The 12,037-nt window shown below is 37.1% G+C and overlaps 1 long non-coding RNA gene and 1 pseudogene across 2 annotated transcripts; one reads left to right on the top strand and one right to left on the bottom strand.

Annotated features, from left to right (window-relative positions):
• Positions 1 to 355: 355 nt before the first annotated feature.
• Positions 356 to 1,955, bottom strand: LOC147474471 (eukaryotic translation initiation factor 3 subunit G-like; annotated as a pseudogene). Its single transcript, XR_015208299.1, has 2 exons — positions 1,538 to 1,955; positions 356 to 912 (listed from the first exon to the last, which is right to left on the bottom strand). The product of XR_015208299.1 is annotated as a eukaryotic translation initiation factor 3 subunit G-like (transcript).
• Positions 1,956 to 6,274: 4,319 nt separating this feature from the next.
• Positions 6,275 to 8,698, top strand: LOC147474470 (uncharacterized). The gene is made up of 3 exons (XR_015209405.1): positions 6,275 to 7,622; positions 7,730 to 7,751; positions 8,525 to 8,698. It is a non-coding gene; the product is annotated as an uncharacterized LOC147474470 (long non-coding RNA).
• The last annotated feature ends 3,339 nt before the right edge of the window (positions 8,699 to 12,037 follow it).

The raw sequence follows: 12,037 nt of genomic DNA, 5'->3' as shown, positions 1-12,037 counted from the left end.
GGGTTAATACTAGTTAACCCATTAAAGAATGTATGACTAATGTTATTGTCTATTAATTTGAGCTAAACATTAAGAGATGGTTTTCATACCAAGATGATAAACAACATAAGTTTGTCACCAATTCATGCAAGAAGGGGAACTAACTGAATGACACTTGAAAGCAAACCATTCAAGCTTTTAATAGTAAGTAATTAAACCATTCAATCTATTATCCGAAAAGACATCTCAAATATCTTTGAAAGCAAAAAACATAAGGGTAGTAATAAACCTCCAAGACATAAAAACAACGATCACATGCTCAAAATTTGATAGTGCCATACATATAAGAAAAGACAATTACGAGCAGACCGGCCTCAGACTGACTAACAATCTAGTTTGTTCTTGGTGCAGCCTATTGTACTCTAAGGATGAGGTTGTCATAACCATAACCATTGAGCTTTGCAATAGCCTTCCCGGCGTCATCGTTGTGTACAAAGTTGACAAAACCAAAGCCTCTGCTCATGCCAGTTTTCTGGTCGTAAGCAATGTAAACATGTCTCCACGCGGGACCAAAAGTCTTTGAAGAGATCTTGCGTCGAGCTCTCGATGTCCTCTAAGAGATTGGTAACATGAACCGAGTTCTCATCATTCCTACGCCTCATATCCTGTCCACTCCTGTTAGCTCCAGCCCTCTAACTAGGAGGAACATAATTGCTCCCTTTGATGTGCCAGAACTAGGTGGTGCGGTTTCAAAAGCGGGAGGTTTGTCGACAAAGCTTTCTGGTGGTTGAGCAAGATCCTTGAAAGGGCACTGTGCAGTTCAGTGATCACCTCTCTTACCACATGTCTTGCAAACCATGAGGAAAGCACCGCCGCCTTTCCCAAGATTTGACAGGAGATCTCCTGCACTTTTGCCTTCATCTGGTTTGCTACCTACAGATAGGAAATCTCTTCAAATTTAAAACCAAATCTAGAATGATCTAAGGAAAGACGAAAGTCGAATAGTAGTAATGAGGAAAACGTACATACACAGTAAACCAGATAAAAAGATCCAAAAGTATCATAGAAAATTAGCAAAAAAAAAAACATGAAAAGGAGCATATTGAACCATTCAAGTTTGAGACAACTTTGAAATGCAATAGCAAATATTTCAACTCAAAAAAATAGAGAGTGAATGATATAGAAGCCATCCAGTTATGATATGATGGACCAAATAGATATAACTTATGGTTAACTATTTAAAAGTGATCAAATCCAAAGTTCTTGTCAACGTTTAACAAAGAACAATTCTATTCAATGAAGGAGGGCTCGCACTAACAAATATAAGAAGGCCAAAAGTAGAAACAACAAAACCCTGAAAGAATGAACCAAGCACACTCTAATACATTCATCAGTCATCACTAATATTTGATAATATCCGTGACAATGTAACTTAACTAGTTAGCTATAAACATATAATAACTTTCTCAAACAAAGAAAACAAAACTAGCAATATCAATAATAAAATCACAATAATAATAATAATAATAAAAAGTTTTGTAAGGAGAGGGAATCGAACCAGGGGTTCTAGGGCGTTCAAGAATGATCTCTTCATTAGAAACCATAGTAAGCCGACTACCAATCTCATTTTTATTAGCAGCTTCCCCAAACTTATCCCAAGATCTCCTCTGAATAGCCGCTTTACTTAACCTCGCCTTAGATAACTTTCTAGTACGTACGGTAGTGGTCACCTTAACTTTCTTCCCTTCTTCATTAATCTTATATGATATTATTTTCTTGACACCATTTGCGTCAGGTTCGGTTACGACTTCAGGTGGTGCAAAATAATTGTAATCCTCATTGCGGTCATCTTCGTCTTCTAAATCTCCCCATCGTAGTTTGTTGTTGTTCAATTGGTCCATCATCGTCATCGCCATGGTTTTCGGTCTTGCCGCTACCCTAAGAAGATGTTGGGATGGAAGTTTTTTTTTGGGTTTCTGATTTGATTGAGTTGTGAGTTGGAGGGTAGGGTACAAATAGGGCTTTGATGGAAACGGTGTGTTATTGGGCTGGGCTTTAGGCACTTAATACGGAGGACATCAAAACTTCATATTGCAAATGGAGAAATTTAACTAGTCTTCAAAGCAAGAAAAGCCCATTTAGGGGTTGTTGTGGAAGATTAGTAAGGTATGGAAAGAGGAATAGTTTTGATCAACTAATGCGCGCACAGGGATGGACCCAGCATTTTAACTCTCTCCGGGCTAAACAACGATAACCAGAGTCTTAAAAAAAAAACACACACACATTAAAAAAAAACAACTGAAACACCATAATTCACAAGTAGCCAAATATATATACTAATTCATTAAAATATCTAATCAAGTTCGACTACAAATCTATTTAAAAAGTAAAACTACTTAAACAATATTTTACAGGTCTTGCGGGTGTCAAAATCATCTATTAACAAATCCAGATTAATATCATTAGGAAAATCTCTTTCAATGTAGATGACCATTGAATCTGCGAGAAACTCATCCTCTATCTTGTTTCGAAACTGTGTTTTGATAAGTTTCATGGCTGAGAATACCCTTTCTGTAGTTGTTGTAGATATGGGAAGAGTAAGTACAAGACGAACCAATCTATCAATCAAGTGGTAGGACTTTGACTTTTCAGTTTCAACTAATCTTCTACACAGCTCATACATCGTGGACATATTGTGGAAAACCGAATTACAATAAACATCAATCTCATAATGCTACAGCTGAGTTCTCAATATAATTAACTCTTGATCACTCAAATCTCGATTGTTAATTTTAATTCCCATCATGGTAAGGTCCAAAAGAAATGCCCACAAGTTTCTCAAATGTTTGCTCAAGCATGAAACCTTACAAATTACTCCTTAAGAAAACATGGTTTCAATACACTTGCACAAAAAGATCCTACCCATGGGAGAGGCAGAAATGGTTTTGTAATTCATGAAACATCTTATTCACCCAATTCTAATTCAAACAACCATAACAAGATTATACTATAATCAGACCAACTCATGCAACTAAAATCTATCAAAACAATAACTAAACCAATGTAACAAATGAACATACAAATCTAATTACCTGCCAATCTCGATAGAAAAATCACCACGAATAGTTCCAAGAGCAGACTTAGAAGGGTTAGTTGCTCCAATAATCTTTCTACCAGTAACAACAACATTCAAAATTCCAACGATATATATATTGTAGTATTAATAATAATATGTGGAACATACTTTTGAAGGAGTCAATGTGTAAAAGCTTGAGCCTTATAATCAATATCTGAGAATCATGAATAGAAGAATCAAGAGAGAGAGAGAGAGAGAGAGAGAAATATCACTTTAGCTAAACATACAAGAAGTGAACTTTCAGAAAAGTACCTAGGCATTCCTCTAGTGCAAGGTAAGGTGAAGTCAATGGTGATAGCTGGACTTGTAGACAGGATCAAAAGCAGAATCAACGTATGGAGAGGGAAACTCTTGTCTTTTCTTGGTAGAGCAACTCTCATTAAATCTGTACTCACTAGTATTCCTGTATACAACATGAGTATATATATAAATGGCCTACAACACAATCAAGCGAGCAGAGACAGTTCTAAAAAAAATTCTCTGGACTTTCTGGAAATCCTTATACTAGTAGGGATGTTACTACATTGTGGGAAAAAGTGTATAAACCATATGAAGAAGGGGGTCTTGGAATTAGAGGATTGAAGGAGATCAACTTAGCACTTCTTATGAAAAATGCATGGCATATCCTTACTGCAGAAGTTGACACATGAGAAATAAATATTTCACTAGGGATGGTGAGATGATTAATTATTATTTGAAGTCCTCAATATGGTATGAGATTAAATGGGCTATGAAGGAATTGCTACCTAGATGTCAATGGATTATTGGCGATGGCAACAAAGTTGACCTTGGGAGAAATGGTTGGATCAGTCCTGTGTCTCTCAAACAAGCTTTAAACATCTCTGATATGGAGCTGAAAGGATGTAGAACCAAAGTGTCTGACCTTATTTCTAATGGGAATTGGGAAATACCGGAAACTATCAAGGAGGTGATTTTATGATATATCGATATATAATTGACCGATATATACGATATAAATTGTTGACTTTGACCAATCTTTAATTGATTTTTATCAATATATCGTTGATATTTATGATATATATCAGTATATATCGGCGACATTTACAATATATTGACATACAAAACAAAATTTAAACCAGCCAACAAAAAGATATATACCCACCGATATATCGATATATCCCATAAGAAATCAGCATTCGAAAGAAATCAGAGTGAAGAGAGACAAGAAGAGTTGGCATGCAAATATTTGGAACCCTCATGTACCAGTCAAGGCTGCAGCCACGACATGGAAGCTCTTAACGAACGCAGCAGCAGTAGATGACAACGTTTAGAAGAAAGGAGTTCATTTAGCATCAAGATGCTATGTATGTAGTGTTGGAAATGTGAATGAATTTGTGTCCTCATGGGTTTGAACCCATGACCTTTTGTATCTACTACACTCTAATGTGGGGGGCTTTAGTCCCACATTGGTTACTAAACTTAAGACTCTTAAGTTTATATTGGTTGTGTCCTTATGGAGGGATAGTGTAGAGAGATATAAGGAGGTGCTCGCGCGCACACAAGGCCTCCTTGGTTTGGGGGCTCTCGGGAGGTGGGAGCTCCAGAAAAGCAAATCCACCCAATTGGGCTTCGCGTGGGTGCGAGTACTAGGCTTGTTTTTGCGTTTTTTGGTCTTCTTTCCAAAACTGTAACAGTTACAAAATCTTTCCTTGATTCGAGTCAAACCTTAAAGGCCAACCATACCGGCGGCGTTTTTCGTCTTAAGGAAATTGTGCCGAGCACAATCCTCAGTGATAAGTCTTTACTGCATTCTTATTACTGTTTTTTATTACTAGATATTACATGTAGTAGATGACAACGTTTAGAAGAAAGGAGTTCATTTAGCATCAAGATGCTATGTATGTATGACTCATGATGAAACTCTGAAACACTTGCTATGGGAATGTGAGCACGCACAGAAACTTTGGAAGTGATTGAGTATGAAATTTGGCATGAGTTCAATGCACATCCTTTCTAGAAGCCCAGTAAGCAGCAAAGTTTAGAAGCCCAATGATTAAACAAGTATGGGATTCGGCATTAGTTGCGACTATGGTAACTCTTTGGGGCCATAGAAATTTGATATTCCACGAAGACAAGACCACCAACTTCAACCTCTGTACAGGGACGATTAGAAGAATGATTAGAGCTGCTGCAGTTCTTCTAATAGGTCATTCTTTTCATTAAATGGCTGATTTACATGTGATGAACTCTTGGAATCATAAGGTACTTTTGCCTAAAGCTCCTAGAATTAGGAAATGTTGATAGACGCCTCCTCCTGTCGACAGTCAAGATTAATTGCGATGGGTCTGCACTGGGGAATCCTTGGCCTGCTGGTATTAGTTCTACTTTTAGAGTTGCTTCAGGAGATTTTCTTCTGGTGATGTGGAGAAAAATTGGAGTCAATACAAACTACATGGCCAAATGCCTAGCTATTGTAGAGAGTCTGGAGATAGCAGTCCAAAGAAATCAGGTAAATGTTTGAGAGTCTGACTCGGTGGTTCAGGCAAACTTCCTTGGCAGATAAAGAATAGATGGAAGAAGTGTATCTCGGCAGTGTGACAATTCATGATCACTTCAACCTGGATAGAAGCCAATTTCTCTGCAGATCAAGCGGCCAAGACTGCAACGGATATGCCTTATGAGACCTCTTTCTTGTATCATGGTAAGCCCCCATGGTTACTTAAATGGGAGGCTTCCACAAGTACGTATTTTAGATTTGACTGAGATGGGTTAGGCATTGAATGAGTGTTGTGTTGGAGGCCTACCTAGTAGGGTTGCAACTTTATTTACTCAATGTCCTAATCACAGGGAAAGGCTCACGCCGTGACCCTGGTTTTTTCCTTTCTTTATTTTACAATTATACTTGTTTGTAATTCCTTCCCTTTTTCCCATTCCTAATACAAAATCTTAGCTCACTTGGCAAAAACAAGTGATTGCGAAGACAAAATTTGCTAGATTCTCATCTCCTTCATGCTTTGTAAGAAGCGACACTAGACAGGTGATTCCTCTTAATAGATGCATAATGGTTGAAGTGTTTTTTATAATTAAAGCAGTTTGGTATTCTATTTGTAACTGATTTTCTTCCCTATCATTACCAATATGTGCACAATATACATTGTGGTCTCGTTCATGACTGAAATGCTATTATTTGATTGAGCTAAGCAGGTCCTCACTGTGAACCAAGTGGTCGAGATACTACTCCGGTTTTTGGAAACAAGAGACTGGAAGACTTCATTCTTTCAGGTGATTCCTCAGATAAAAAGATGTGAAGCTGAGGTGGAAGTACAAGACACAGAAGACGCTGACATTGAACCCAAAAAGAAGTGCACCAAGCGATCCTCTTATGCTGAGACGGAAGTACAAGAGACAGAAGGCAGTGATGTCTAGACAAAAAAGAAGTCCACTGAACTACCCTCTTATGCTGAGGGGAATTCACTGACTTGAGCCTGCTTATTTGTTTTGATGAAGAAGAATTTCTGATATTTGTAATTTCCAACTTGCCCCGATTGTGATCATATTGGTGAATTATACAATATCCATCAACGCAAAGGTAAGGTTTCTCGACATATTTTGGCTTTACTTCAAGAGATGGGATAGTTGTGTTTGACATTAACAGGAACAGTGCTGTATACGGTATACCACACTGGCAAGTATGTGAATAAGGAAAATCTACAGTAAGAAAATCAGTAGATTTGGTAGCTCATATATTTTGCCTACTCATAGGCAGTTGATCAAAATACTCGGAAGATTCCTTAAATCCAATTGTAGCTGTAGCATAAAAATGTATAAGACTACCAATGTATCTCATCACTTTGGCATCTAGAGGCCTCTTAGTAGGTAACAACCTAAGCTTAAGAAACTACCATATGGCAATCCAATTTAACTGCTAGCATCTTGGAATTAAAAATGTTAGTCATGTATGTAGAGAGGTGGCGCTATAGGTGGTATACTAATGAGATATTACTGGAGGGAGTGGCGGTGGTTTTTCCTCTCTATCTCAATGTAACTCTCCATATATAAGCGGAGGGAGTGGCGGTGGTTTCCCCCCTATCTCAATATAACTCTCTATATATAGAGTGTTATTGAGCGCTTGAAGTGGCGTGGAATGGAGTCAATTGTTTTGTATCCCCACCACCAAGTCAGAAACTAATTATGTTGGAATGGTCGAAGGTCGAAACAGTGTTTTTTTGGTGGAATGGAGATAGAGGGTGGATACTAAAATTATTGTTGAGAACCGAAACCGAGGAACCGATAGAACCGCAAATATAAAAATCCAAACTAAAACCGCTAAAGACATTTGATTTTTCTGTGAGAAGCACAAAAGACAAAGCCGAACATTAAAAATGATTTTGTATCCAACTGCAGGAAAAAGAGGATGAACGAAAGAAGAAGAATAACAATGGAATAGCAGGAAATGGATGAGAAAGAGGCTGGGGAATCAAGTCAATCAACTACTCCAACTGCATTTCAAATAAATCGTCCTGTTAGAGAACTCCGCATTGAAAAGGTGTTCTTTATTCGTTTCTTCTTCATTTCTTCATTTCGACTCGTGTTAATTTTTTTTTCTAACTCACTTCTAAGATTCTATTCCATATAATTTTTCAAATATTTCAGGGCAATGGTACTGCACTTAAAGGTATTGTTTTCTCAACTCTTGTCCATTTCCATGAACATTGATAAACACACGACCTAGGTAAAGCAAAAGCACATCAATGCCAATTACCTAATTTAGCATCAAATCTTGCACTAGAAGATATTCCTTTTTCAACATGAACTGAGAAGAACACAGTCAATTTGCTTGTTCCTGTGCATGAGAGCTGAAGTCAAAATGTCAAAATTTGTTGACTAAATGACCTTTAAAGTGTGTTAACTGCACAGAAACTAGATAAACAAACTCAACAATTGGGGTTGTAATATTTGAAGGTCAAAACTGTGGTTGTAGGCAGTGGTATATTGTTAAGGGAAAAGTGAGGCGAGAGACTTCCCAAGTGTGCTCCTTGTACTACGGTACAACCTGCGTAGATTGTTGGTCGCCTGGGGGATTGGGAGGGCCATGAATAATACTTTAATCATTGGGCTTGTTTGCCAACATAGACTAATGGCGCAGCATGAATTCTCGTTTAGGGTGTGGAAAATTTCCAACTCTAACTAGTAGATCCAAATATCATTTTGAATCGGCAATGGAATATCATGCTTAGATTAGATGGCAATATTTTCATGATTTATTGCAACTTTTCCTAATTCAATGGATTTGTTGGGGTGTCAGTATGAATGAATGGCTACAAATGATTTTACTCAATTTTGCTTGGTAATGCTTGTGATTCACGTAGATGTATAGAAGATGAAGTGCGAATTACGTGTTCATCAACTTATAATATTTCTAATTTGTGCTTTTCGATAATAATTCAGTGCAATACAAGCTATCAAGGAAAAAGAACGAGGAAATTCTGAAGATGCTTCATGTCATACTTTTTGGAAGGCGGGGAAAGGTAGTTTAGGATTTACTAAGAATGTTTTTCCACCCATAATTGAATTTTATCATAAATGAGTGAATGCAAATAGAGTTATACAATAATTTTGATGTTATAAAGTGTGTACAGACATGGAGTTTCTAGGCCTAAACACGTTTTTGTGTGTCAAATGATTGGATGTCTTTCAGATTATGTTTATCTATGTGGTTTTTGGTATCTCAGTTGAATTTTTGAATGCTCCATTCTGTGATCTGCACAGTAACTCGAAGGTTGATGTAACAACCTTTATTTGAGCTGTACCAACTTTCTTTTCTCTTAACATATAAATTATTTGGATTTTGTTACTTACCAGAAAAAAAAAACATATAAATTAGGAATCGAGAATACTTCAATCCTTTGTTCCACCTTGCTCGATGGATCTCCAGTCCGACTTAATTAGCGAGCAGTCTCTTGCAATGTAAATAAGTAAGTTGCAATTGATTGTGCGCTTCCATTGAATGATGCTAGTCTATGGTGTGGTGATGTGTTGCGTTGAAAGTTAGTCATCCTTCTTTATATATATATATGTATGAATCTAGTATCGAAAAACAGTAATAAGAAAGGAAGTAAAACTTATCACTAAGGATTGTGCTCGGCACAATTTCCTTAAGATCTTAAAAACGCCACGCGGTATGGTAGCCGCCGGCCTCAAGCGTACGTCTCCCAGGATACAACAGTGGATGAGCGTGTCACCAGCCAATGACCAGCTCTGCAGGAACTCTCAGCATACTCCAGACCAGTTTTTAATTAGAGGAAAATAATGTTGTGTTTTCGTATTTTCTAAAACAGGAGAGACCTTAGTTTTATAGATCTGAAAAAACGCAACTTCAGGCTATTGCCTTTGCCTTTATTGTTTGACTCGAATCAAGGAAAGACTGTTACAGTTTCAGTTTTGGAAAGAAGACCAAAAAACGCAAAAACAAGCCTCGCACCCATGCGAAGCCCAATTGGGTGGATTTGCACCCCCCCCCCTGCGCGCGACGTGCACTAAGGTTTTCTGGAGCTCCCACCTCCCGAGAGCCCCCAAACCAAGGAGGCCTTGTGTGCGCGCGAGCACCTCCTTATATCTCTCTACACTATCCCTCCATAAGGACACAACCAATATAAACTTAAGAGTCTTAAGTTTAGTAACCAATGTGGGACTAAAGCCCCCCACATTAGAGTGTAGTAGATACAAAAGGTCATGGGTTCAAACCCATGAGGACACAAATTCATTCACATTTCCAACAATATATTATAGCTCTACCCTCTTCAATTGAGGAAGCGTTTCTAGGGTGTCCACGTGTCATGGCTAATTAAGAAAAAACTAGATTTTTGGACCCGTTCAACGAACGGGGACCGTTTTTATAAATTTTATTATTATGTATTAAAAATATTATTTCCAAAGTATATTGAACTCATACAGTAAATTTATTGATCAAAAATATTATTTCCAAAGTATATTGAAACTCATACAGTAAATTTATTGACCATAGACTAAAAGACTGTTTTTTTTTATTCAATGGGAACGGAGTCCATCTGGATCCAATTCTAACACCTTTGCATACATGCTTTGATATTTCTTTCACTCGCGATGTTATTCATTCAATTGATTTGATGAATAGAACATGTACTTGTAACTATTGGCGTATTGATAATTTCTTTTGCATACATGCTATCGCCTGTATTGGTAGTAAGGGTGATTCCTTTTATGGCTACATTGATGAAGGATATACGGTGATCGCGTTCAGGCAATGCTACTCACATTCTATCAAGCCAGTTCCGAATGGTTCTATGCTAAGACGCATGCCTTATTCTCCTGCGGTTTATCCGTGTAGTCCAAAGATTGGTCCTGGTAGACCCAAGAAGAAAAGAATTGAAAGCACCGGTGTGATTCGTTAGTCTATGATTAGTTTTGATGTTCTCGGCAAACCATATGTTTTTAGTTGTCTTAATTGGGATTTTTAAGTTTGGTCTTTTGACATTTATTAATGAGAAATTGATATTCATTGTATACTTTTATGGAATGTTGATACTCATTTGAGATTATTCGCTAGTCGGTTTGTTTTATTTTTCATTTGTTATAATGAAATTTATAGTCTGTAAAATTATTCATGTTGCGGCAGAATGATGATCTGACATTCATATTGCGATGCATTGCGGTTGTAATGAGAGTGCAACATTCATGTTGCGGTTGTAATTGATAGTGCAACATTCATGTTCTGATCGTAATTGAGAGTGAAACATTCATGTTGCGTTTGTAATTGAGAGTGCAACATTTATGTTGCGATCATTATAATCGTAATTAATAGTGCAAACATTCATATTGCGGTTGTAATTGAGAGTGAAACATTCATATTGCATGCACGCGTCGTAATCGTGAGACTTACTGAACCTATCTCTTTTAAATGAGACTTCTCCATTTTACAGGTGTCATGCTATGTACTACAACTACATAGTTTGATGTTTCCTTTTAAACTTGGTGTTTTTGTCTTTGGAATCATGTACTCATAATGTAGACAAAGCTAAACCCATTTATTAGAAACTTGGAATTTAGGAAGCAATTGGCTAATGAGGTATTCAACGTCTACTAATACAAATTGTAGGGATTATAGGTCATCCTATATAGGGTCTGAACTTTACTACATATTCATAACAACAATCACAATTCACAAGAATGAACCTAAGCACAAAATGGGATTTATGAAGTACCAAATTCTCAAGAAATGACGAAACAAGCCTCAGTACCACAACCTTTCATCTCTAAGAACTGAATGAACCCTAAACATTGGCCCAAATGAATTCCGAGAAAATTTAGGCATAAAAAGTAACCAAACTTTACAATTATGCTAACATTTTCTTAACTCGACATCATTCCAATTCAAGATCCACAACCATCATCATTTATAACTATCTCGATTTGAACTAGGTAAAACGAGCGAAGAAATCAACCAAAATAGAGAACACCAGAAACCCTAATTTCATTCACAAAAGATCTAACTCTGATTCATAGGTTCCAAATCAACTATATATTACATCGACACTACTAACATTGAAACATTCTAATACTAAATACTAAAGACAGAAACATTGAAACATTGAAACAAACCCTAAACAAATATCTTCAAGAACTAGTAAATTTGGTAACCGCCTTGGTGCCTTTAGAAACGACATGCTTAGCCAATTCACCAAGAAGAACAAGACGAACAGCAGTCTGAATCTCTCGAGAATTTTTCATAAAATGTGTAGACAGAGGACACTTCGGCCACCCGAATAACTACGATGCTAGCTAGCTAACAACAAGACCAACATAACTACGAGTTAACAGTGCAACATTCATGTTGTATTAATGTTTCGGCACCCAACAATATATTTTCTTTGCCTTTCGTTTTTGGGTTTTTGCTCGTTGAGGCGGTAGTTGCATCTTTAGTTT

This window comes from Coptis chinensis, chromosome 9 (genome assembly GCF_015680905.1).
Source record: "Coptis chinensis isolate HL-2020 chromosome 9, ASM1568090v1, whole genome shotgun sequence".
In the NCBI taxonomy this organism is placed as follows: domain Eukaryota; kingdom Viridiplantae; phylum Streptophyta; class Magnoliopsida; order Ranunculales; family Ranunculaceae; genus Coptis; species Coptis chinensis.
The sequence above is the reverse complement of the archived record's forward strand: the minus strand, read 5'-3'. Positions and strand labels throughout refer to the sequence as shown.